This window comes from Ambystoma mexicanum, chromosome 2p (genome assembly GCF_040938575.1).
Source record: "Ambystoma mexicanum isolate Mex_15411 chromosome 2p, UKY_AmexF1_1, whole genome shotgun sequence".
In the NCBI taxonomy this organism is placed as follows: Eukaryota; Metazoa; Chordata; class Amphibia; order Caudata; family Ambystomatidae; genus Ambystoma; species Ambystoma mexicanum.
The window spans coordinates 553016754-553044260 of NC_090923.1; the positions used below are offsets into that span (position 1 = coordinate 553016754).

At 40.2% G+C, this 27507-nt stretch overlaps 1 long non-coding RNA gene across 5 annotated transcripts in view; it reads right to left on the minus strand.

Moving 5' to 3' along the window:
- Nucleotides 1-27507, minus strand: part of LOC138566548 (uncharacterized) — an 807988-nt gene that overhangs the window by 701298 nt on the left and 79183 nt on the right. For all 5 annotated transcript variants that reach the window (XR_011301960.1, XR_011301958.1, XR_011301959.1 and 2 more), the window contains exon 3: nucleotides 18858-18909. This is a non-coding gene — a long non-coding RNA (uncharacterized lncRNA). The remainder of the gene's footprint in view (nucleotides 1-18857; nucleotides 18910-27507) is intronic.

Below are 27507 nucleotides of genomic sequence, written 5' to 3' on the forward strand. Positions count from 1 at the left end.
GCGATAACCTAGTCAATGTAATACACAGGTTGCTCTGATTCCTGACCTGGGATCCATACAAGACTAAAAGAGAGGGGTAGTCAATCTGTATTTCACAATTTCCCACCAATGTAGGCCAGCACCAAATAAGAAAACTCACCACATTGCCATTACACTTGTTATGCTCAGTAAATAAAATGCCATGCCATACTAAAGAAATATGTCCAGACGTAACCACCAATGAAGGCAAGTATCACATAAGAACACTCATAATGCTGCCTTCACCCTTGAAGTCCAGTAAACAAAATGGCATGCCACAGTAAATAAATATGTCCAGAGTGGCCCCACAAATGTAGGGCAGTTTGACATAAGAACACTCATCATGCTGCCTTAACCCTTGTTTCCAGTAAAACCTCTAATGTTATGCAACTGGTCTTATAGCGTGCATGTCTGCCACTATTGGTGGCCTCACTGTGCTTGGCTCTGTAAGAGAAAATGGGAGTGGGAGTTGTAAATTGGACAGTGGGAAAGGCAGATGCAAAACATATGGTGTTGATGGGTGCACATCAGAAGCATCCAGTTCTTGAATGCGAATATGATTTCTATGGGTTTGGCAGAAGAAACCTGGGAGTATGTCATGCATAGGAAAGAGCCCAAGATCTCATAAACTACAGTACTTTGGCTCTGGTAAGTCACTTATGTGGGAGAGTGTGACAGGGCTAAAGAGGAGAGCTTAGTCATGGCTTGATTAGTCTTGATGTGCTAACGGCTAGGCCTGTAGTGACTTCCTGGGGGTGCGGTTGTGTGTGTAGTATAAGGTGGTTGGAGATCGGAGAGGGGAATCACTCACATGAAGGTTGGAGTAGGCCTTATAAGGCAAAACAACGTTCAACCCTGCACTCCTACCCCTGCCCATTTTCAGACAGATCTCATCTTTCTCTCTCTTTCTCTCGCTCCCTCTCACTCTCTTTTTCACTCTCTCTCTCCCTCTCTGTTTGAAATATATACATTGTAACCCATGAGGAACAGAACAAGCATCTGCGAGTTGACAGATGAGTGAAAGGGATGGTGTGCAAACTCAGATATTACCATAACCTGCTAAAGCTTTCGGTAGGTAAGAACTCAAGTTTCAGTGGAAGTGCATCTTAAAACTTGAGGGCCACAGTCACCCATTTCAACTTCCTTAGAATGTTAGTTAGCAGGCTGAAAGATAACTCAAACTTTAACATGCACGGGCGGTGAGTTGACTTCAGGATGGCGAAGAGCAGTATGTTGGCAATGACAGACACGGATTCTGGGAGTGGGAGATAGGATGGACTAGAATTATATCTCGAGTTTGCAGTCTCTCTTCCATGGCACAGTAAGAAAACCTATCCTCCTGTTTGCCGTCCCTCCCCTGCAATTGCCTCAAACAGATGCCTGATCCCCAGCATGGTACACACGCACATCATTCATATGACGTTTATTCTTCATTCACTCTCACATTCACACTCATGCATCAGCAGACATACAGCATTCATTCTTCATTCAATCGCACATTTGCATGCACACCCATATGGAATTCATACACATTCACCAGTGCAAACATACAGCATTGATAGATTGATTGATTGTTTATTTATTATGCTTGCGCTTATCCAAAAGTATTTCAAAGTGCAACCATGCATGGGAGGGGAAGACTTTAGGAAGACAAGACAAAATGATCTTACTAGGCATGTTACCTTCAGATTGTGCAGGTGCACAGAACAGGAAGTGTGGGGGGGGGCAAATGGAACCAAGTGTGCCCAGTCCTGTCAGAATATGGGTTAAATGCCGAGAGATACCACTCTCATTGGTCGTAACCGAAGTGCGGTAGTGCTATGGCAAGTGCATGTCCCGAGGCAAGTGCAGGAGACTTGCGAGGAAAGCTTGGGACCTGTGAGGCTCTGAAGGTACACCAGGCAGCCAGTCAGCTAAACTGAGCAGAAGTAGTGGAGAGAGAACAAGAGAGCAGAAAAGAGGTGGTCAGCAGGGGAGAGGGAGAGAGAAGGAGGAGGCAAAGAGGAAGTTCATTCATGCACATTCATCCATGCAACCATACAGCATTCACATTCCATCATACACTCTCTCATTCATCCACATAGTTACAAAACAAAGCCTTGCATGCACGTGCTCCATCACGCTGCCCCTCTGGCCCTGAATGAGTGGTAGGTACAAGAATGTCCCTCACAAATCCAGCTTTGCAGTACCCGAGATTGCATCCCCAATAAACCATGCAAGGCTAGGGAAGCAAAATGCACCCCCCCAACCAACCACAGCACACCTATTTCCCCACTCAGCGCATGTGCATACTTAGGACATGCAGTGAGAGACTGGAAGAGGAGTGAATGAGCAGAATTTCTCTGTGTTTGCTGCTGATACACCCACTCAAATCACATGCTTTGGGTCAGCTGCCTGACGCTTGCAACAGCACTGTGGAATATAAAAAACAAGAACGGTCTAAGTAAATGAAGGTGAGAAGTAATCTTAAGCACCACATTCTCCCACACCAACGATAAGCACCATGCATAGGCCCACAGCAATCAAAACACCTCCCTCACCCCAGTTATGTACACAATCGTGAATTGTGCCCTGCCCCAGCCAGCTCTCTCTCTTCCATGTGCTTGTGAGGCACTCTAATAATCTTCAACTAGGTTCACACTTTATAAAATTAAAATGTGAATACAAAATAGTTTTGCCCTGTACGCTGCTTTAGACCTGTTAGCACGTGTGATATTTAGTGTGGTAAGCTACAGCCTTCTAATGAGCACAATACGGGCTGTCTCATCTGCGCTTTGCAGAAGTGACTGTGTGGGGCAGGCCCTTAGAGGTGAGGGTGAAGGAGAATGAGAAAGTAAGGGGAAATGGGGAGAGAAAAAACAGGGATAGAGAGAAAGGCCTGACAGTGAGGGAGTAGGGTATTGCAGGCTGGATGTGCCCACCCACACTCCCTCAATACCAGTTCCCAACAAACAGCTCCCACTGCTTCCATTCATAATTTAAAAAAAATGAAATTCTTGGCAAAGCCTGGGTTGAAAGCAGTTGTGGAGCTCTGCCCCTCTTCCATGTCCTTTTGTGATCCTCCCTCTCACCCACTTTCCCATGGCTTGGACTCTAAATCTCGTCCACAAAAAAGGCATGTAGAAGTGAGCATAGAATACAGGCACCACTCACCGCTGCCCAAAGGTTGCTAGGCAAACAAGCTGAGATTTCCTGCCACATCTCTTCTTCTGCTGCCCGCCTCAAGTGAAGATTAAGGCAGATTATCTGTATATTGAGAAATGTGAAAAGAAAGTGTTTGTATACATGCATGTGTGTAGTTTTCAAATATTATGCAATGTGTGTGTGTTTGTGTGTGTGTGTGTGTGTGTGTGTGTGTGTTCATGTGTGCGTGTGTGTGTGAATGTGCGCAAGAGTTTGAATGAGGGTGTGAACCTGTGTGAGGGATCACACTGATTTTCTGTATCAATGCCTTATATATAGTGGGTGCAGTATCATGAAAGTTATTCTCTGTGGCAGTACTGGCATATATTGTGGGCAAAGCATCTTGAAACTGATTTACAATAGTAACAATGTCATAAATTGTGAAACAGCATCATGAAAGTGATTTACATTGGGAATGCTAGCATGTATTGTGGGTGCAACATCATGAAAGTGATTTGCAGTAGGAATGTTGAGGAATAATTTGAGTGCAACGATGTGAACTTGATTTAGAATGGAAATTCTGCCATATATTGTGTGTGCAACATCATCAAATATATTTACATTAGCATGGCCTCATATTTGTTTGCAGCACCATCACAAACTTGATTTTCAGTGGCAATGCTGGCATGTATTGTGGGCAATGCATCATGAAAGTGATTTGCAGTGATAGTGATTATATATATTGTGGGAGCAACCTCATGATATTGATTTACAGTGGCGTTAACAGTGGCACTGCTGGGGCACATAGTAGGTCTAGCTTTATTAAATATCATGAAAGAGATTTACAGTCACAATGCTGACATATAATGTGGACACAGGCATTGAATTGAATTGATATTTTATTTCTATCGCGCTCGTACACAAGTGTTCAGGCAAGGAAGGGGAACAGGGAGAACAAAACAGCGATCGCACTAGGTCCAGTGACATTAAGAACGCGCAAGTGCATGGGAGAGGGGGAGGGGAAAAGTGCATGGAAGGGAAGAAGTGGAAAGTGCGAAGCAAAGGAGAAACAGATCAATAATAATGAATAATAAAGGCAACAAACAGTGGTAGTGCAGCCAGCAATTTACAAGTGTTAGATTTAAGGCAGCAGGCAGAGGAGGTCTGATAAGTGCAGTAAGAAAAAGGTGGGGCTGTATGGGTACAGATACAGACCCCAGTGCAAGGGGTGGTCTGGAGGCAGTGCGAGAGGGTTGCAGGGTGATCAGGTACCTGGGCCCGGAGGACAGAAGGTGGCCAGGTGCACGGTGCCAAGAGAGAACAGATCAGCAGGGGAGAAAGGGAGCAAAGGCAGAAGAATAGAGGAAGGTCTTGAGGTGCTTCCGGAACCAGAGATGGTTCTCCTCAAGGTTTAGAGTGACAGTTCCAGGGGGACTCCACAGCCGAAGACAGAGATCTACCCCCAGCTTGTTTCTTTGAAAAACAACTGACCCTGAGGGAGTTGGAGGTAGAGGAGCAAAGAGCTCGAGAGGGGAGGTATTTGCGGAGGGATACCTGAAGGTATTTTGGACCCAGGCCCCAGAAAGCCTTGTGGACAATGCAGAGGGTTTTGAATTTAATCCTTGCATCCACTGGGAGCTAATGGAGAGATTTCAGAGCTGGAGAGATAAGATCCCAGGGCTTGAGGCCAAGGACAAGTCTCACAGTCCTGTTCTGGATTACATTAAAAATGGGAAGATAGAAAAAAAAATTTGGGGAAAAATACGAAAGTCAATTCTGTGCTGCATGCTAACAGTTGTCATCACAAATCCACTGTGGATAATATTCCAGTGGGTGAATGTTATCGGGCCCGCAGGAACTGTAGTGAGGACAAGACTTTTGTCACAGAATGTACTTTATTGAATTGGAGATTCCAGTCAAGGGGGTATTCCAAAGGTATGTTGCAGGAGGCCCAAGCAAAGATCAACAATATAGATAGACAAAACATGATCTCACCATCAGACAAGAGTAACCCCAAAGGTAGGAAGGGCATAGCCATTATCACTCAATACTCGAAAGTTAGTTCTATACCCTATAAACTAATGCAGAAGCATTGGCTTTTATTACAAATGGATCCAGACTTTAGGCAGTGCATTATGAATAAACCTCGATTTACCATCACCAGGGCTCGTACTATTAAGACTCAATTGTGTCCATCATTTTAAGACACAACCTGTAAGCGCTCTGGACATGGTAGTGATTGGTTATGCAACATTTTAGGATTACGCAAGTGTGGAACATTTAGTACAAATATGCAAACAAAGACAGTGAGATTTGTATTTCTGACTCGGGTGGTGTTTTCCATATCAGGGATTGTATTCATTGTAGAACTAGATTTGTAGTGTATGTTAATATCTGCATATGCAATAGAATCAATATTGGTAGCACCATTAGACAGCTTCGGATCCAGATTAGAGAACACCTGACTAGTTTAAGGAGCCAAGATTCGAGTCTCCCATTGGCCAGTTTACAGTGGAATTGCTCGTCATGGTGAATGAGTTTTTGCATGTTTGGTCGTCCTGGATACTACACCTACCCCTCTTAGGTGCTCAATAGCTACAATAATGTGGTCATAACCCACTATATGAATCTTTACTTGAAACATGTGTTTAACTAAACACCACTGTATATTGGGATATACTCATTTGTTGTTTGTTTGTTTATTCATTTGTTATGCACACCAGACCCGTAAGTAAAAGGGTGCCGCAGTATGAAGATGCAAAGCTTACATAGTTACAAAATATACACCTGGTACAGAACTTACATAAATACAGAAAATACAGAATGTGCAAATATCTACAGAAGTAAGATGGCCTATATAATTACAAAAATAAACCATGAACAGTGTGGAGAAATACAAATTGCAGAGTAATACCCTCCGTATATCACTAGGGCTCGCAAGTAAGCTAGATTAACGGACATATCCTAAAGGGTAGGAGGCTAAGGGTCTGTAGCGATAATGTGCTTTATGACATTTTTTCTGAAATGTAGGTAAGGTTGGTCAGCTCTCAGGTCTTGTCTTATGGCAGAGAGTTCCAACATTTAGCAGCCTTTACAGGGAAGCTATTACCACCAATAATGGTAAGCTTGTATTTAGGTATGGTCAGGCTATTAGCATTGCCAGCTCTGGTTAGTCTATGAGAAATTCTTCTCTGAAGTTTGTCTGTAAGGTAGCTAGGGACAGCGTTATTAAGAGCTTTATGAGTCAATGATAATGTCTTTAACTGTATTTTATTGGCCGTGGATAGCCATTTGTGATGGCGTCTAAGGGGGAAATGTGGGTTCTTTTGTTTATGCCTAAGGCTGCTCTTAAGGCATTATTTTGTAATGTTTGGAGCTTTAGGGTAGTCGTTTCATTAGCAGCACTGTATAGAGCATTACAGTAATCAATTTTGGAGAGTATTAAGGCTCTAGCCAAGATCAATCAGCTGTCATCAGAGAGGAATGGCTTGCCAGCTCTGAGTAGCTTGCACGTGTAGGCCGCGGAAGAGGTCAGGGATTTGATCTATTTATCAAACTACAATGTGGAGTCCAAGTAGAAGCCAAGGGTTTTTACATCCTTGGAGAGTTTAATGGAATTCCCGTCAATATTGAATGAAGAAAATTCCTCTGTCCTTGCCTCTGACTTGAACCTCGATTCTGCTTTCCGCTGTTGACTTAATATATTTTAATTTTTGTATGTATATTCTTGATATAATGTGCGTTTCAAATTTCATTTTTTTTCGTGTGGTCTGTGAAACATGGGACTACTTTTAACCCCAATTTTGTATGTGGAATACCTTGATTATTTATGTATTGAATGTGTACATGGTTCAATGGCAGCCTTGAAAAACACTGAGTGTCGAAACATGTGTTGGCTGCAATTTCAAGATTGCTTAAAGTCTGGGGTGCAATTTCAAGATTGTTTGACGTCCAGCTGCAATTTTAAGACCGTTTGAAGTCCAACTCAGTTTTTTGGGAATGAATTCAGTGTATTTGTACATCTATTAAATCTTTCCTTTTTGTACTTAGTAGCTTGTGATGCTAGACATTTAAACACTGTTATGTTAAATAGACATGGTGTAGCGGAGGTCCCAAATACAGCACGCACTCCAACCGTCCATTTTGAAGTACCAGGAATGTTCACGTCGAAGTATGTGACGTACAAAGAGCAAATAAACCAGCAGAGAGCTGCAGTGGGGTTCTGTCCAGTACCTATCAGAAGAACCATACCCATTGAGGTACCGACACCTAAGAAAACTTGGACAGTAAAGTATCCATTGATACTTTATCAATCACACGGAAGCACTCGAAAGCACGATGTTTGCTGGGAAGGACTTGTCTTTTTGGAACTGTATGCTGACACTGATGTTTTCTTTTCATTCTGCCAGACTGGACGCCGCTTGCTGAGCGCTGAATCCACGGTGAAGCGGACGTCCCTTACAGGCACACAGGAAGCTGCCTGGCCTATCTGGGCGGAAACTGTTTTCTGATTGGGCTCGCAACGCTAAGCTCACCCTTGTGCCCGCCCCCCTAAAGCCCAAAAGCAGTGTGTGTAGCGCACCCGCGCGCGCACACGGAGGCACTCGAAAGCACGCTGTTTGCTGGGAAGGACTTGTCTTTTTGGAACTGTATGCTGACACGGACGTTTTCTTTTCATTCTGCCAGACTGGACGCCGCTTGCTGAGCGCTGAATCCACGGTGAAGCGGACGTCCTTTACAGGCACACAGGAAGCTGCCTGACCTATCTGGGAGGAAAGTAAATATACACTCTCAATTGACATTGACATTGTAAGTTTAGGACACACTGCTATCCCTCCTAATCTTTCTTGACCTAAATCTTTTGTGTGCAGATGAAGAGGAATTGTTACAATGTGCGCAGGATTGTTCAGTTGAAATTAGGAATCAGGAGGTAGTCATGGACTCTTCCCAACCAATGTTTGGTGACTATGAGATAGAAAGGGTACTCAATGATCCACATCAGGGGGATAAGGTTGCTGGAAATGACGCTCTTGACTCTGACACTCCGGCTATCTTTATTACTGACGATAATATGTCTGATCCCATATACGATATCCTATCGGAGGGCATAAATGATTTTCCACCAGCTGATGACATGACGACGATGGTAGGTATTTTCAACCGAGCTATTTTGGTTGAACTTAGAAAACATAATGACTTGTTGACTTCTATGGTAACAGCTATTGACAATTTTCCCAAAGTCCTACCAAGCTTACTCATACCTATTGTTAAATGTATAGAGACTTTGCCTATAGGACTAGCTGACATGTTAGTCCTCATAGTGAAGGAAACAATGGTAACATGGAATGCTGATCTGAAATCTATATGCCACACAAATGGGGTGGAAATTGGGAATGGTCAGCCTGATGTGCCCTCTCCGCTTAAATATAAAACATCTAGAAATAACATGGTGGCCCCTAAATTTTCGGAAATTGTGGTCAACTCTGCGAAAAAGGACACTGTCACGCCCAAAATTATTTCTAAGGGCAACATGAAAATAAAAGATTGAAAGAACAAGATAGAGTAATGGAACACACAAATACGAGTTTGCGTACAAATGAGAAGGAAACTGCACTTCCTACTGAGATGCAGAATGCAGGGCGTACACAATATGATACCATACAGACAGTGATCACAGATACTAGCATAAATCGGAAGGCCAATGACCATGATCAAATTGGTGAACTCCTAAAAAATGTGAATAACATTGTAGAAGAAAATAAGAGGCTTAGAAATAAAGATGCTCTGTTGAACTGTCAAAAACAAGATGAGGGCTTATCAGAAGAAGAGAGGAATGAACAGGACTATCGCTCATATGTAAGGGGGGATGGTAGGTGGCATAATGATAAAGCATCTAATGATATTAAATATCTGCAGGAGCTCAGACCTGTGGCAATTCCACATATGCCGAGTCTGATTTTATGCTCCTTATTTAAAGATGATAGAATGCAATCGCTAAATAGACCCTACATTCTCTTGTTATTTGCAGAGATATCTGAACTCAAACTTATTACCTCTGCAGATATTCATATGGTCGATTTTATCGATAAGGGAAGATGGGATTTTGTCAGATTGGTGATTCCATCCCAGTTGGTTCGGTCAATGATACTGAAGGAGGCAGAAGCTCTTCATCGTATGGGTTTTGACATCTTCTCATTTAAGGACCAGTCTATTCCAACACAAATCCCTGATAGAGGTGGGATAACAAGGCAAGAAAATGAGGAACGAAGTTTCCATCACACCAATCAAAAAACTGATGATGTATCAGAGAAACAGGATTGGAGATGGCTGGCTCTTTCTTTGCGAGACGCAATCTCCAATCTAAAGGAATTGGGTAAACCTGCATAGTTACTAATCATGCTTTGAAATTGCTATGCTGGAATTCTCGTGGCAATTTCAATCTTTTTAACAACGAATCTCTCATGTTAGATTTACATGGCTTTGATCTAATTTTGTTACAAGAAACCTGGCTGACCACTCATGTGGGCTGGGAAGATTTCGTAGTGGAGGATTTATGTGCCACAAAAGGTGCGAGAGGCAGACCTAAGTAGGGTATACTCCCGGCTTCAAAGGAGTCCCCAGGTCTGCAAAAAATAAACACTTGGAAACAAGGTCAATCGTTTCTCTTAACTGATTATTCGGTGGGAGATGGTTTGAATCTCTTCTCACTACTGATAATTAACGTGTATTGGAACGCAAATGTCTTATCCGATCAACAGCTGGAAATCAACTTAATTGATTTAGGTAAACAAATAGATCAGTGGTCTACCAACAACACTTCTGGTCAAATAATAATAGCAGGTGATTTAAACGCTGACTGTGATGTGGACAGTTTGATGGGAGAATCCTTGCACCTCAAGATGACAACCTGTGTAATTGGTAGCCAGAAACTCAGAGGATTCCTATGGTATAAATACACCGAATTGTGGGGATTAAAGCGTATTTCTAATGACCAATGTACATGGAATGCAAGAGGCTGTAAGTCCACTATTGATCATATTTTTCTAACTGCCAAATTGAGTTTTTCATTGTTAAGTTTTGAAGTGAAGCAAGTCTCGACAAGCGACCACTGCATGCTTGTGATGGAGTTTGAACTTTTAATCTGCGAAAGGGCTAAACAATGCTATAAGGAGGATCTTTTGCTTAACACCGCAAATAATAGGATTAAATGGTCCTTTAATTCCACACACAAATTTACCTCTATGCTCATCGCTGAATATGAAAATAAAAATTTGGAACAACGTTTGCATATGTTCTCGGTAAAAGAATTCAACGGCACCATTAGATCCAAAATTAAGGATTTTTTTTAACATAAGCCTCGCAGATCTGTTCGGACAAATCAACACAAACATGCAATGGACATAGATGTTCACGAAAGAAAAAGAGAACTTAATAGGGAGCTCCGCAGACTGCGTAAACTGAATATAGCCGGTTCGGATCATTGGGTTTCTATTAAACGAGTAAAGCAATCATACAAAAACTGGCTGAGGAGCCATAGATATATCAATGCTCAACGGGATGGTGAACGGATGTTAGGAGCAATAAGAGGGGTGAACTCGCATAACTTCTGGCAACTAATGAATAATGTGGACCCGACTCAAGTAAAAATAATGATAAATCCAATCCCTGAAGCCATCTGAGCAGGCCATTTTTCTAAGTTGTATAAGACCAACGACCAATGTTACTCACCTCATAGAGTGAGTCCTTTACCTTGGACATTGAGATGTGAGGTAGGTATAATAAAGAATCTTATAATAAAATCTAAAAATACAGGAGCCCCTGGATTAAACAATCTCAGTAATAAGGTGCTAAAAGCTGACCCTCTCTTATGGGCAAGAATCTTATGTATACTTTTCAAAGACGTGTGTACACTTAAAATCATTCCGCAATCTTGGAGGGTGTCTGTTGTCATCCCGGTATTTAAAAAGGGTTCTCGATTGGAGCACAGCAACTACAGACCCATAGCTATCGCGGACTCAGACTCTAAAATATTTGCATCCTTGGTATTGATTGATGTTCAGAGGTGGATGGATGATAATCATATACTTAGCATGAACCAAGTGGGTTTCAAGAAAAACTGCGGTACGGATTGTGGTGGGTTAGTCTTGCGATGTATCCAAAGCAAAGCGTGGGCTAAGGGGAAGAGTCAAACTTTTGTGGCATCTATGGACCTTAGCAAGGCATGTGACCTTGTTGACAGGCCAATGCTACGGCATAATCTAAAATCCCTAAAAATGCCAATGCATTTATTGAACATTATTGTTGAACTTTACACAGACACTAGGCTAGTTGTAAGAATGAAGACGGTCGGGGATCTCTCTTCCCAAATTTTAATCAACAATGGTTTAAGACAAGGATGTATGCTGGCACCAACGATTTTTAACCTATATGTCAGTGGAGCTCAATTTGCCTTTATGAACATGGGTCTGGTTTCACCCAAACTGAATGGAAGAGGAATTTCGTGGTTGGCTTATGCTGATGATTTTCTCCTCTTGGACAATACCAAAGTGGGTTTACAGCGCCTAATTAAGACTTTTGAATTGTTTATAAGTAATCTATACCTAAAAATTAATCCCTTCAAAACGATTATAATTCGAATGGGACGGGCCAATAAGAAGCAGAACTCTCTCTCCTGGTTCTGTGAAGGCAAACAAATTAAGCCCCAAAAAGCATTCAAATATCTAGGTTATTGCTTTATGGGCACTGAATCGGTCACACTGTTTGAAAACCAACTTAAATCAAAAGCAGAAGTGGCTTTAAAACAGATGCGAATGCTGGAAAGAAAATATGGAGGTTTTACGATGAAACCAATGAGAGAATTTTACCTAAGTAAAGTGGTCCCGCGGATCACTTATGGCCTAGAAATCTTTTCAGTTGATATTGATGATTTTCTGAAAACATTGGAAGGTATTGTTTGGAGGGGGCTTTTGTTCTTTTTACCTAATTGTATCCCCATCGAAGTATTGAGATACGAATTGGGTTTACAATCCCTCCACTCGTTAGTTGAAACTAAAAGGCTTATGTTATGGAGAAAATGCCAATTATTGGGAGTCACCAACTTTTATGCGGAAGCAGGGGCGATGTGTCTTGCCCCTTTATGGTTGCTCTAAACAATGAAATTGAGCTGATGCTAGAAGAAATTAGTATTGCTAAATGTACTGTTATGAACAAACCCATCAAATGCAAACAGATTATAAGGGGTATGTATTGGTCTTTGACAAAGAGTAAAGTGTTAGCTTCCAAATTGTACAATCAAGTCCATTCTTTTTGGAAACTTTTTCCGGCTATGGAATTCTACTTGACAAAATACCCATCTAGGAGCTTTAGAAACTCCTACATGAGATTTAGACTTAATGTCATGCATACCAATTGTATCTTAAATATAAGGAATCCGTTGGAGAGAAAGAAATGGTGTCGTTTCTGTAAGGTGTGTGAAACAGATGAGACTCTAGAACATATTATGCTGAAATGTCCTGATTTGGTCAAACAAAGAACTGAATATTTTGCAGACTTATTTGACAATAGTTTTATATCCTAATTATATATGGTATAGAATTAGAAATGGATATTCATTGACGTTGTTTATTCGTGTAATTTCCTTTTTAAAAACAGTATGTGATTTAAGTTAGACATTCTCTGTTTTTGGATATCTGCTTCATTGTCTATATGCTGTGATTGTGTGAAATTTTAATGGTTAATTTTTCTTTTTGTGTTTTAATCTTTCCATTTTGTGTATATTTTGTAAAGGTTTATGACAAACCATGAACAAATAAACAAATTAAAAAAAAGTATCCATTGAGAAATCCATATCAACAAATGAAACAGAATGAAGATTGTCAGAGTACAGTCCCTGAAGAAGCCAAAAAGGTCTTAAAGGAAGACGAATGGTGACGTCAGAAGAACCCGGACTGACTCACATATAGAAGATATGACGACCCTGACAAGAGGAGACGAAACGCCATGGATAAGGGACACCGTGAACCTAAAGTGAAAGGACAACGTCAAATGTAAGAAGCTTATGCCATGAGCACGGCGAAGATATTCAGTTAGCTTACATGTGTACATATGCTTGGAACCGCAAGAAAGCTAAGAAAACCGTGCAGCTTGCTATGCTTAGTAGTAAGATAGATTGCGGCAAGTGCCACCTATACGTATCTACCTCAATTGAAGCACTTTATATATGTATAATTACACTACGCACAAGGGCAGAATCATCCAAAGGTTACTAGAGGTTGCATGAGGAGAGTTTCATAGTTAAGAAATCAAGAATAAAAGACAGAAGCGAAACTCAGACAGAGACAAATCGTGCCAAAAAGCCAAGGTCATATCAGCTAAAGTAGGTCAACAGTAGCTACAATTAATGAAGCAAGGAACAGAATATCCTGCTCAGAAAGGTCAAGATAAGAAGCAGAAGGCAGGTGGTGGAGAAAACGAAAATCAAATGCACGAATTACATGGAGAATGAGGTGATTTTACGGTGTCTGAAACACATGACGAGCCGAGCGAGAAGAGGGGGGACTTTCACACCTACGCATGGCGGTGTGCCATGCAAAGATATCAGAACTTTTCCAGACAGAGATGCAGTCTCAAGGCCAACCACAGTGGAATAATTGACATATGACCACTGAAGTGATGATTGATTGTAGCAATAATTGGAGAAAGGCTGGGGCAGCTGACGTGCACCCTGCACCTGGCCAACCATTCTACCTGCTGCTAGGCAAAGTGTAAAAGTATGAGTGGGGTTGATGCCCACCCAATCATAGTGGACCAAGTAATCTAGGGTCCTATAGTTAGTAGAACCAATGGGACGTCATACTTTTAGTGACGTCTACAGTAGCCATTTTTAAGGTAGGGCTTAGATGCCCCACCTGAAAGTGTTTACCCAATCCCATCACTCCGTTACCATATACAGATATAGTACCTATATTAAAGTTACCTTGCTAGGACCAATAGAATTGCATGCCAACATTTTAAATGTTACGCGTCAGTGATGAATTTTTAGTATAAATGATGTGTTTTTTATGAAGTTCATTGGAGTTGTGAATCGAGAAGGAAGATCTAGCAACCGCTGATATTCATGAAACTCCCCGTTTTTTGTACTTGTCATTAAACGGACTCCCTTTGCCAAACCATTGAGTTTGTCATTATTGATTTGATGCTAGAGTATTAATCTGCATCCCCATCCATCTCACGGATGCTGCTATTCATCTTAACGTGCCATTGGGCAACCCCCAGCTTTATGGGCCGGTTGGGGTCCTGGTGCACACTTCGTAGCAGAGGATGGTTTATCGATTATCGATTAGATAAGAAACCCATTGACCGTCGACATAAAGTAACTCTAAGTCCTCGGCAATATCACAAGTCCTTTGCCATCTGGCTGAGTAGACTGAGGAGCTCCCCATAGACAGTGGCTGGAATGAATCGCAAAACCTGCAGGTTAAGGTCTGAAGGAACATGTGCTTTTCCCCACAAACCCCTTTCCACTTCTACGAGCAGCCGAGAGAGGAAACATGAATGGCAGGAGAGGCGTGTGACGAAGGCGGTGATCCCGAGCATCCAGAGAGGAAACATGTGAACAGTGAGTGAAAAAGACTGAACGTTGTGGCAAAAAGTGCATGCCTTAGAACAAGTAAGGGAAGGTAATGGAGGGAGGCGGGAAACAAAAATACAGTTATAAGTAGAGTAGAAATATATATATATATATATATATATATATATATATATACATATATATATATATATATATATATATATATATATTCAGTAAAAAAAACTTTGTTAAAGGGATGTTATGGTTAAGTTGCGCTACTAAAAGCCTATGAAAATCAGTAAAAACAACTTTGTTAATGGAATGTTATGGTTCCAAGTAAAACCGAAAACCCCCTGAAATTTGGCAGTTATGGTAAGTTAAGCAACCATAACTCGCGCCACCACCGTGCATTGCTAAGACTAACACCCAGGACATCAAAGATGACATCACAAACTTCTCTATATAAGCAAATTAATAATCATTACTTTATGTGTACTTAACATATATATATTTATTTTTAACAGACCCTACAAACATTGAAAATAATACACCAAAAGACACATTGGAAAAGACTCTGCAACGCATGGAACAGAAAATAGACATGCTGAAGGAAAATGTCAATGTTTTGAAACAGTTTGTGGAGGACTACATAAAAGAAAAAATTAAATACCATTGTCCCAAATGTACCTTTTCCCCCTCTCCATGTCCCAGTGAACTATACCCAAACTCTCAACTCCAAGAAAAACGTTTTGATGAGACTTCTATCCCTTCATCCCCTCCCATCCATCCTCTCCAAACCCCTAATTCCCCTGTGTTTGGATCAGTTTCTGCTTCCCCCTCTCTTTCATAAATTGTGTATATGTATATAATAAAATAAATATGTTTCTTTTAATGAAATTCTTTGTGTCTAATTTTTTTTTAAAAGCAGTTAAAATGTCAGTGGACAGCACGCCTGTCCGGGCTGTCCGTAATTAACAAAATGGGGATGTCCTAAGGACACTATAACTGTCCATACCATTCACAGCAAAGATGGAACTGTTCTTAGAACATACCCGGTGTCCGGGATGTCTATGAATAAACAAAATGGGGGAATCTTAAGGACACTATACCTGTCCGTACCGTCCGCAACCAAGTTGAAACTGTCCTAAGAACACGCGCGGTGTCTGGGATGTCCATAGTCAAACAAAATGGAGGTGTCCTAAGGACACTATACCTGTCCATACAGTTTGCAGAACATCTACGCACATGCGCACCACACCCGTAAGTCCTGCGAACATCGCGCCTGTCCGTAACTGTCTGTCTCACTTGTGTCGCACTTTTAATTTGTTTGAGGACCCGAACACTGTCCATAGAACACCCACGCACATGCGCACATCCATTCCTGTGCATTTGGTGTCCTGCGGACACCCATTCCCTTCGCGGACGTGTTTCCGCCGTCATCATGTGACCGCACCCATGGTGAGCATTTGTCCTAATTTGCGGACACTGTCTGGTTCCCCAACATTTTAAAAGAACTTATTCAGACAATCCAAATTATTTTACAGTAAAAATTCAACATTGCACATGCCCCAGACAATGACCCTAGCTTTCCAAATACCTTTTGGAACTTTTTGAACCTTTTTGGGTGTTCGATCTGTTCGCGAAGCGCACCCCTCCACCCCTATAAAAGGCCACACCCCAGAGCTTATCTTCATTGTACTTCTGGCTATTGCACATTGACTTTTGCTGCCTTTGCTGCTCTTGCTGAGATTATCTCATCAACCCTGATGGCACCCATGGTTGCTGTTGCTACATCTGCCTCAGCACCACCTTCAAACCCTCCACCACCTCCCCAAGGGCCTGCAGACGGGCACAGGCGTGAGGATGTAGAGAACGAGGATGAAAAGGATGAAGAGAATGAAGTTGAGGAACTCCCTACTACCAGCACTCGCCGGGAGTCTTTGGTGTGGCGGATGTTTACCATTCATGGAAATGTACCAAAAGCACCTGCGAACAAGGTCTACCTGCAAACAGTGCAAAATGGTGCTGAGTCATGGGAGACGTGGTTCGTACAGCTTTGGTATGACATCCATGAAGCGACACCTAACGTCGTTCCACAGTGCGGACATTCGCAAGGTTGTACCTTGTGATAAACGTAGTAGGTTGAATTCCCCTACAGCATCCTCCGTTTCTGCTCCTCTCAACACAAGAGACACTCGTGGGGGAGAGCGCATCCCTCCAGCTGCTTCACAGGCCATTCACAATGCTGTTGACCCTTACCTTTCGAGGGTCACAATATTGTGTATGTACTGCGACGCAGTACTCTGCTGGGGGGAGACTCTTCGAAGTGCTTTCGAGATTACGGTCAAGGAGCACCAGAAGACCTTCTACCTACCTAAGTAAGGCCCACCCTACATCTTCCTCCTTCCACCTGCCCTTTCTTATCCCCGTGGTTGGTGTCCCTTCCTTACCATCCTTTCCCCTCCTCTCCTAGTGTGTTGTGTGTAAAAAAACAAAAAAAATATAAAACAACAAAAATCCAAAAAAAAGGCTCTTTTCAGAGCCGGCTTTCACAGTTTAAAAATAGAAGTGGCAAATAAACAGTGCAGGGCCCTGTGCATTTTTTGGAAGTCCGCAGACAGTCCTGGGACATATAAAATGTTAAGGTGCTGCCCTAGCAAAACCAATGCACTTTTCTCTGGGAGGAAGTGTTGGCTCTGAAAAGAGCCTTTTGGTGGTGTTTTTGAGTGTTTGAAAAACTTGAAATCGTAAACATCTACTGCAAAATAGATGACTCTAATTCCAAAAAAGGTTGCAATGCATTTTGTACATTTCTCAGAAAAATCAGATTACCAGCATAAGATGGACTCCATATCTGTGAAAAATGTAAGTGCTACGAAACATAATATTTTCATTGTGAAAAGAGGACATGCCAACATCTCTTAGAAAGGCACAAACAGCCTTATTGACATTGCGCCTCGCTTTCTCCATTTGTGGACCAAATAAAGAAGAACACAGCCACATTTGTCTTTGCGCACACCACACCACACCACCTCCAATCCTTTAACATCGAAATTGTTTGCCACATGCCTGCATTGAGCATACTGCTGTAAACCATGGACAAACATATCTCCGAGCACCAACACCCTGACTTTCTCCACCTCTGGCATCTTCACGACACACACTCTCTTTCTACACAAATCCACAATGTCAACATCTGATTGGCTGATCCCTACAGTCCCCTTTCCATACCGGATTTGCTGGAAAACCCCGGATGTGGCACGCCCTATCTGCAGATAGCCGCAGTGTCCCCGCGGCATGTAACTCTTAGCCAGCCCTTCTACCCTTTCCACATCACTCTCGGTGCCATTCCCTCATTGGCTACAGCTAAGCAGTCACACAACCATCCACCAATCACATCCAAGACCTCTACATCTAACTCCATCATCAGAGTTCGGCACTTCAAATGTACTGTTGATCACTCTGAGTACAAGTCTCATATCATTGGAAAGCACCTACTACAAAAACTACTCTACAAATCTCCAAGATTTCTACTTGCAGCTGTATTGATATCCAATTGCATGAATACAAACTACAGGTACGCATATTTTATTCACAGTACATGCACAACTGTTATGAATCCATAAAAACAGAGTTATGCCACTAAACCTGCATAGCCTATACATAGATGCCAACCCTCCCAATTTAGGCGCGAGACTCCTGATTTTCCATGGAAAAATCCCACTATTTTTTACTGTCTCCCACCTAAATTAATGTTAATCCCAATGCAATCCTATGGGGAAAAAAATGTTCCTGATTGCTGTGGTGAAATCTCCCTCTCAGGGGCTCCCGATTGTTGGCATGTCTACCTATAAAATGAACTTATTGAAATTTTTCCCATCTACTATAATCAACTGTCACTTCCAAACTTGTCTGCTATCTACAACACAGCTTTAAAAAAAACAAGTGAATTTCATGCACTTAAAATTCTATTCATTTGTAAAGCATGTTGAACTAACATTTTGTAAATAAAATATAAAGGCTGCACATAGTCAAATGAAATGCATGCATACACTATATTCAGATATCAAACAAGACTACTACCACAAAAACATAAAAATCAACGTCTACATTAACATCAGTGCTATAAACACACGAAATTACTAACTTCTTTCTTTTACAATTGCAGTGAAGACCACTCTCCTGAAAATCAGCAGCATCTGAAATATAAAAAACATATCTGAAAAAACCTGCTCATTCCACAAAAAAAGAGTAAGTACAATACTACCTTAATATTCTTAGTGTTCCTCAAACACACTGTGTGGTTCATTCATGTAATTTGAGCACCAAAAAAAAACAGCGATTTCTGAACCATTCTGCCCACAAATCCCCATTTATTAAACAGAGATTAGCAAGCAGAACGGCACACAAATCCCTGTTTTTTTGGAACACAAATAACATACTCAACCCTTAGAAAGTTAGTACTACAAAACAAAGCACTGTTTTAATTTTATACCATTAGCTTTACTATTAATGCTTCTCCTCACCACTAGCTCACTTTCTACTCTCATCTGAACCGCAGTTTAGTAACACACAAATAGAAGAATAGCCTTCTCAACTAATTGTAACTGCCCAATGCACAATCACACACCACCACATACATCTTTCCCATCATACTCAGACACTCATTCACACAGCACACATACATTGCAGAACGGCCCAACCCATACCTTCTTTTTATTTTTCAACAGACCCCAAAGAATGCCTACCAAAAAGCAAGTCCGTAGAAAGCAACGCAGAAATAGAGCAAATGAAAATAAAAGTGTCCAAAATAAGCATCCATCTCTACCAGAGTTTGTACAAAACGTTCAACAAAACAGGTAATACAGTCAGTTAGCGAAACAAAACAAGCTTCCAGTACAGAAACCTTGCCTCCTCTATCAAAATGTAAAACGAAACAAAAAATGCTTAAGAAGAATTCGGCTACCATTACTGCTAAAACTGCTCCTATGAATCTTGATATACTAGTAAGTAACCATACCAAAAAAAGTATTTTAGCAAAAATGTTCTGCCACAGAGTCCTTCAGAATCTTATAAAAACAGGAGACAAATCATGCACAACCCTTCAAACCTACCGTAGAAAATTAATCTTAGAAGCTTTAATAGACAGTGCAATCCTTCTCAAAAGAAAGTTATTCATTTTAGTGTTAAACAGAATGAAAGCACTAACAAAACTAACTACTAAATTACAAAAAAACTTCTCAATAAACGTAATGTCAACAAAAATAACTTCTTAAATATCTGTGGAGGTGAATGGAGTCACACCACGAGCACAGAGCCATATTTTAATGAAGAAGCATACAAACAAAACCAAACAAATACAATTGCCATCCATAGCAGTGGACGAGGTTATGCAAAAATGAATAATACCATAATGGAACAAGAACTACTGCTTACAAAAATATCCCCAGAAAACTCAGAATTACCTCTCCATTCGACTGAACCAGAACATCCAGTATAAAAAATGGCCATGCACGTCAATCTGTAACATTCCCAGAAAATCTTTCAAATCTTTACGCCAGTTTCTCAATCAGTATGTGAAAGGCAAAGACAAAATCAATATGAAAGTGCTGCAAAATATGGATACCTGTCCAGTGCGCAAATACACAGGACTACAAGGACATTCATTAGCCTGCATTTCAGGACCTATTTGCAAAAGCACCTTCCATCATATCAACACATCATTCAGCTATAAGAAATCTAGTCTATAAAATGTACTATGCTAAAAGTCCTGCTTTAGCACTAGCCAATTTAAATAACACTCTTCTACATGGTACACCCAAAGACCTACTCGAAGAAATCGACCATAGCCAGAGAAAATATTTTGGAAGTGAAAGCCACTTACAAAATGCAATAGCTTAACAACAGACTAGCAACAATTCTGCACATGGCAACCTTCTACTACACACATACTAAAAAGAAATACTAAAATTTAAAAGTACATCCGCTGAAATACCAAACCATGTGTGTGTGTTGCCGCAGAGCTTTTTTTATAAAAGTAACACAAAAACTATAGACGTAACATACAAAATAGAAGACAATGAGGATTCCAAATGGTTTGAATTAGCTCTCTACCTTATAGCAGAAAACAAATACAAAATAACTGACCCCTTAATACTTTTCAGTTACTGCAATACAAAACTTGACAACAATCAAACTCCTTCACGTGCTATCACAAATAACTTGGAATTATTCCCACTACCAAAGCCCCTGCAACAACTCAATTTATATGAGAGCATCATAATTCAAACAGTGCACCCATTTCAAGCAATAATATGCCTTCAGCAAAAAACAGCAAAATTACCTCCCTCTGAATTGGTGAAAGGCATTTGTGGCAAAGTAGTTTATTTACCATTAGATTTGAAAGAAAATGTGCACACTCTGGGAGTGCAACGTCCAATAGAGCAATCATTATTTGTCTTAGTAAATGGTGTACCAACAAAAGACAACATTTTTTGGCAACAACTCGAAGACTTACATAAAGTTAGACAAGCCTTGCAATATCTAAAAGACAATAATGAATACTACAAAGAAATAAATATTGAAGAAAACTTAAGTGAAACAACTGAAATAATTCAAGAGTCACCAGAAACTGGTCAATTTGAATTTGTAGATCCTGCTACAGTATCCAATATTTTAGACCATTATACAATTCATCCATTACACTCTAATGACACCATAGATGATGCACTAGAAACGTACCAAATGCGACAAACCAAAGGCCTATGGGGGAAAAAGTATAGAAGCACGTGCTTTTCCTCTACTCCTTCCTACTGGCAAAGGAGGAAGGTACGATGATAGACCTATTCAGATAACAGCATCAGAATACCGCTTGTTACGAATGTATTCTGAAGATCCCAGATTTAGACAAAATGTGGAATACATATTCAACCTACTCTTTGAAAGTGAACTAGCAACTCTATGTTACGGAGTTGCACACATATTGAAATCAGGAACCCACTTTCAAAATATGTCAGCTATGCAATTAATACAAAAAGTGCAAGAAAAAGTAGAGGTTTTACAATCAAGCATTACAAATCTGTTAGCAAACATGCGTGGTATGAAAGAGTACTAATTCCGACGTCACGGAGATGTACGTTGTATGATAAGAAACCTTGGCCCACCCACTTGGTTTGTTACATTAAGTTGTGCAGAATATGCATGGGAGGATTTGCATGATTTCCTATGCATATCAAACAAAAACAAAACAAACATACATATACTAACACCTGGAGAACTTTGCTCTCTAGATCCTGTTAATGTTTCAAGATATTTCAATCATCGTTTCATTGTTATGCTACACTTTATTTGTAATAAAACTGTTCCTCCCCTCGGAGAAGTGCAACACTTCTTTTGGAGAAAAGAATACCAAGCAAGAGGAGCACCACATATCCACATGCTTTCATGGATTAAAGATGCTCCTACATTTGGTCAAGACAGTATTTCCACTGTTTTACAGTTCATCCAAAAATATATCACTTGTGAAATCCCTTCACAAAGGACACATAGTGATCTTCATGGACAGATTGTACAATTTCAAAGACACAAATGTGGCAAATATTGTTGTCGCAAATACAAAAGCAAAGGGAAATACTACACCAAACGCCGCTTTGGTTTCCCTAGACCAGTTACAGAAACAGGTGAAGTGAACAACTTCATGTCTTCAGTTCGACATAGTGTTAAAGATAAATCATCTAAGAACACGTATTACATAAAAAGAACAGAAGAATCAAAATATATCAATTATTACAATGCAATCATTCAGTACCACGCACGTCTAGGCCCTCTTATGGAATGCAAACATAGATGTGCAGTACATTGCAGACAATTCCACTGCAGTAGCACGATATGTTACAGCCTACTTAACAAAAGCAGAACAAACAGAGCTCCAAGACCTCTGGAATGACCTATCATCAGACAAAACACTATCTCAGAAATTGTACAGTTTAGGCATAAAAATGCTCTCTCATAGAGAATGTGGCTCCTATGGAGCTGGAGATCGTTTAACCGGTACTGCTTTCTATGGAAAATCTGAAAATATAGTATGGCTAAGTCTTGGTCCTGCCAAATCTAGAAAAAGAGTTCTCAAATCATATGAGGACATAGAAACAATAGCCAAATGTGATCCCAACAGCCAAGCCATTTTGAAAAACAATTTACTAGACATATACTACCCGAAAAGGAGTACCACTTTTGAAACCATGTGTCTATACCACATAGCCCAAAACTTCACATGCAGATGAAAAAAAAGGTAGATATAGAGTGGCAGATTGTGGAGGCAGCTTAGTGAAACTTACCAAACGAAGATTAATTAATCACATCAAATTCTCATTAAAAACTCCTCAACAGAAAGAACTATATTACATGTCCCTGCAACAACTTTTTAAACCATGGAGAAAAGAAGAAGAGATACTAGAAAAACTATGACTCCTATGAAGACGCTTTCAAAGCAAATGAAAGCACTATCACTGATATAAACTTTACGCAGTACAAAACAATGTTGCACAATGAACAGTAACACGAAGACAGTAGTCAACCTTCTGTAACAGGAAGTCAAGAACCTCTGGGACAGCCACTAATAGCAAATGAGGCAGAATTAGCTATGACAGAAGTAGAGAACACCATGTGTCACTATGAAGAAGATACAGAAGACTTAACTGAACAAAGAGCAGCACACCATTTTTCAAGAAGTAACAAAAGAAATTGCACATGGTGTACAACATAAAAATAAAGAATGTACCTGCCAAAATTACAAACCTATACTACTATACGTCAGTGGCGAAGCTGGTTCAGGCAAAACATTCTTAATCAAAATAATCAGCAAGTTCCTTCAACAATTGACAAACAAAAAACTGTCAGCTGTTGTAACTGCCCCTACAGGTTTAGCTGCCTACAACACAGGCGGTGTCACTTTACACTGATTACTACTCCTTCCTGTACAACACCAAAACAAATTAGAATATTACAAATGTTCTACAGAAGCTGCAATTGTACTACGCAAAGTGTTAAAACAAATGAAAATGCTACTAATAGATGAAGTGAGCATAGTCTCCAACATAATGTTGGCTCTGATTCACCTCAGATTACAAGAGGTACTCAAAACAAACTACAAAGAACTCTTTGGAGGAAAACACATCATTGTTTTCAGAGATCTTCTTCAATTGACACCCGTGAAAGGTGAACCTATTTTTAAAACCTTAGGACACAAACTCTGCCGTAAAACTGTTGGCAGCATAGGAAATGTCAACCTTTGGCAACATTTCCAATACAGAGAATTAACAGAAAACATGTGCCAATTTGCAGACCTCACTTATGCCAACATTTTAAAAAGTATTAGAGTTGCTGTCCTATTTCAAGAAGCACAAGCAATATTAAAAGTCGGCACATCCATGCACTTTATGGCCATAACTCATGTGCTACTGATGTTATGGAACAATTAGTGCACAAAAATGTCAATTGTATGTCCTTAATTCTGACTCTTGAAAGCTGTTCCAAATTCAATGAAACAATGTTGAAAAAAGAAATGCAACCAATAATTGAAATTTGCTCCAAAGACAAACTGGACGTACATGGTATGACACTACCCATGTGTCAACAAGCCACAACAAGACTAAATACCTTAGAAAATTCTATCCCCAACACAGCTGGTTTGGAGAAAATATTAAAATTATCCTTGAACTGTAGAGTAATGCTTAAACGTAACCTTGACGTGGAGCAAGGACTAGTTAATGGAGCACTGGGTAAAGTTGTTGGCTTTCAAACATACCCACTTGACAACATTCAGTTTGTCAATATTCTCTTTGACAAACTTTCAGAAGTAAAAAGAAGAGGGCGCTCAACAGCTTGATTCCTTCTCTTCAAAGACATGTATGTACGCAGAGAACAATGTTCTCTAACTCTAGCATACGCGGTCACCATTCATAAATCACAAGGTCTTACCCTAGACAAAGCATTGATAGATATTGGTAACACAGTCTTTAAAAGAAGGCATGAGCTACGTAGCACTATCACGCTTACATACACTTGACGGTCTATTTCTATTCAACTTTGATGCAAGTAAAGTAAACGCTGATATTCCTTGCATTTTAGAATACAATAGACTACGTTCACCATACACCCCCCATCTAAAAACATATCCTGTTCCACAAAAAGGAAAACGTTGTAAAAGAAAACTAATTCAAACAGAAATGCAACAGAATCTGACTGCAAATCCTCCAAAGAGAGTAAAAGAAGCTAATACTTCATCAATTACCACAACCAAAGTAGAACCTATTACTCAAAGTAACTCAGGTACTTCTTCAAAGAAGCAACACACACTCCGAAAAAATGACTTGGACACAGAACTATCTGGTCCATTCAAATTTTCAAATATAACTGGTGTAAATTGCTACGCAAATGTAGAAATGAATATTCTATTTCAATTGCCACCAATTGTTGACAACATTTACTTTCACAGTACAGACCAATTGTGTTTGCAAATGTTAGTACTTCATAGAAACACAACAAACAATCCTGACAACACATATAGTATTCATGGAATAAGACAAGAATTGGACTACTGTGCTGGAATGGTGAAATTCACTATGAACTCACAAGAAGATTCACAAGAATTTCTAATGTACTTACTACAAGTACTGGAAAACAAAAATATACCTATGAATGAAATCTTCCAGATTTCATACATGTGGAAACATACATGCACTCTCTGCAACAATGTGACACAGGAACAAATCCCTAATGAGCGCTTTGTGTATGTATCTATACCTAATTGTGAATCCTTTCCATTTCAGCAACTTGCACAAAATGCAAACCATGGTAGATTATGTACTACCTGCAATTCAGATAATCACTCTACTTTACTAATACAAACACATAGTAAATTCGTGATACTAATGCTTCTATGTTACAATGCAGATGGTACCAAAAACAACTGCATGCTGATTGGATTCACACATGGTCAAGTATCACTTGGTAAGAAAACCTTCACAACAATAGGTATAATCTACCACGCAGGAGCCACAACCAATGCAGGTCACTGCACTGCATATATAAAAAAGAAATGTAGATGGTTCGAATGTAATGATAGTACCATTACTCTGAAGCAGAGATTACCAGCAAATCTTACAAATGCTTATTTAATCTTCTTAAAACCAAAATGTAATAACTAATCTGTACTTAAAAATTAACAAAACTTCAATTAAAAAACTATAAACTGTTAGAATACGCCAACAGGTATGATTCTATTACAACCGAACAGATAAATCAATACCACAAAATTATAACAAGAAATAAACAGTTAGAATACACCAACAGGTATCTAACTGTCCCAGGATTTTGCAACAACCAAACAGATAAATCAATACCACTAAATTATAACAAAAAATAGACAGTTAGAATATGCCAACAGGGATCGAACTGCTCCAGAAATCTGCAACAAGCCAACAGGTAGAACATTAGCCAGAAACAACAAGTGAACACTAAAAACAAACAAACAAACAGACTGTAGCCTAACAAAAAAAGGTTTTTTTAATCCGACATGGATTTTGTTTCCCACAGACCCAATGATTTGAAAAACAAACACAGAAACTGAGCAAATTGCACAGTACAGTGGTCTGTAAACTACCAAATATGAGGGTCGAAAAAAAGCTGAAATGTCTATTATGCAATGTATAATATAATAGTCTTTATAAAATACATACACTAACATGCTATTTTCTTTTAGCACAGAAATTGAAAAAGAATATGTGCTCCAGTTACCCAACTCATGAAAAAAAATATCCAATCTCAAAAAATCAAACAGTGAAGTATATTGTAATAGAACGCATAAATACTGCTGCATAACAGAACCATTGAAGCAAACATCTAACCATACACCACAATACAAAATGTTTACTTCCATGGATATGTTATACTGCAGTGCTTGTTAACAAACGCTAGAATCTTAATGACATGACGTAGCCAAAACTTTCCATACAAACTATACAAATCAAGCAGTACACAAACTGTAGATTTGCAAATATTTGATAGATATTTGATTCTATGGGTGTGATCTATGGGTGTGATATGCTGCGGGGGTTGTGGCCAGCAAACATTTTAACTGTCTATATGGGCCCACCCATATCACACTTTCTGCAAAGTTTGGTGAAAATTCATCCAGGGAGAGCAAAGTTTTAAGCCACCAATGGTGGCTTATAACTTCAGTGCATATAACTTTGGTCTTGTGATATGCTGCGGTGGTTGTGGCCAGGGTCTAGAGTCTTGGGGGGTATGGCCTACGGCCTACAGCCTGCGGCCATGCACCCAAGACTCTAGGCCCTGGCCACAACCACCGCAGCATATCACACCCATAGATCACACCCATAGAATCAAACATTTTAACTGTCTATATGGGCCCACCCATGTCATACTTTTTACAAAGTTTAGTGAGGATTCATCCAAGGAGAGCAAAGTCATAAGCCACCCATGGTGTCTTATAACTTCAGTGCATATAACTTTGGTCTTGGGAGCAAGACCCTAGGCCCTGGCCACAACTACCGCAGCATATCACACCCATAGAATCAAACATTGTAACTGTGGCATATGGGCAATTTTTATGTCCGCGGACACCGCGCATGTCCTTAGAACAGTTTCAACTTGCTGCGGACAGCACGAATGGGAATACTGCCCTTAGGACACCCCTCGTTTTCACTAATTACAGACATCCCAGACAGCGCGGGCATGGCAAAAACATCTGTAGCACCTGCCACCTAACCAAATAC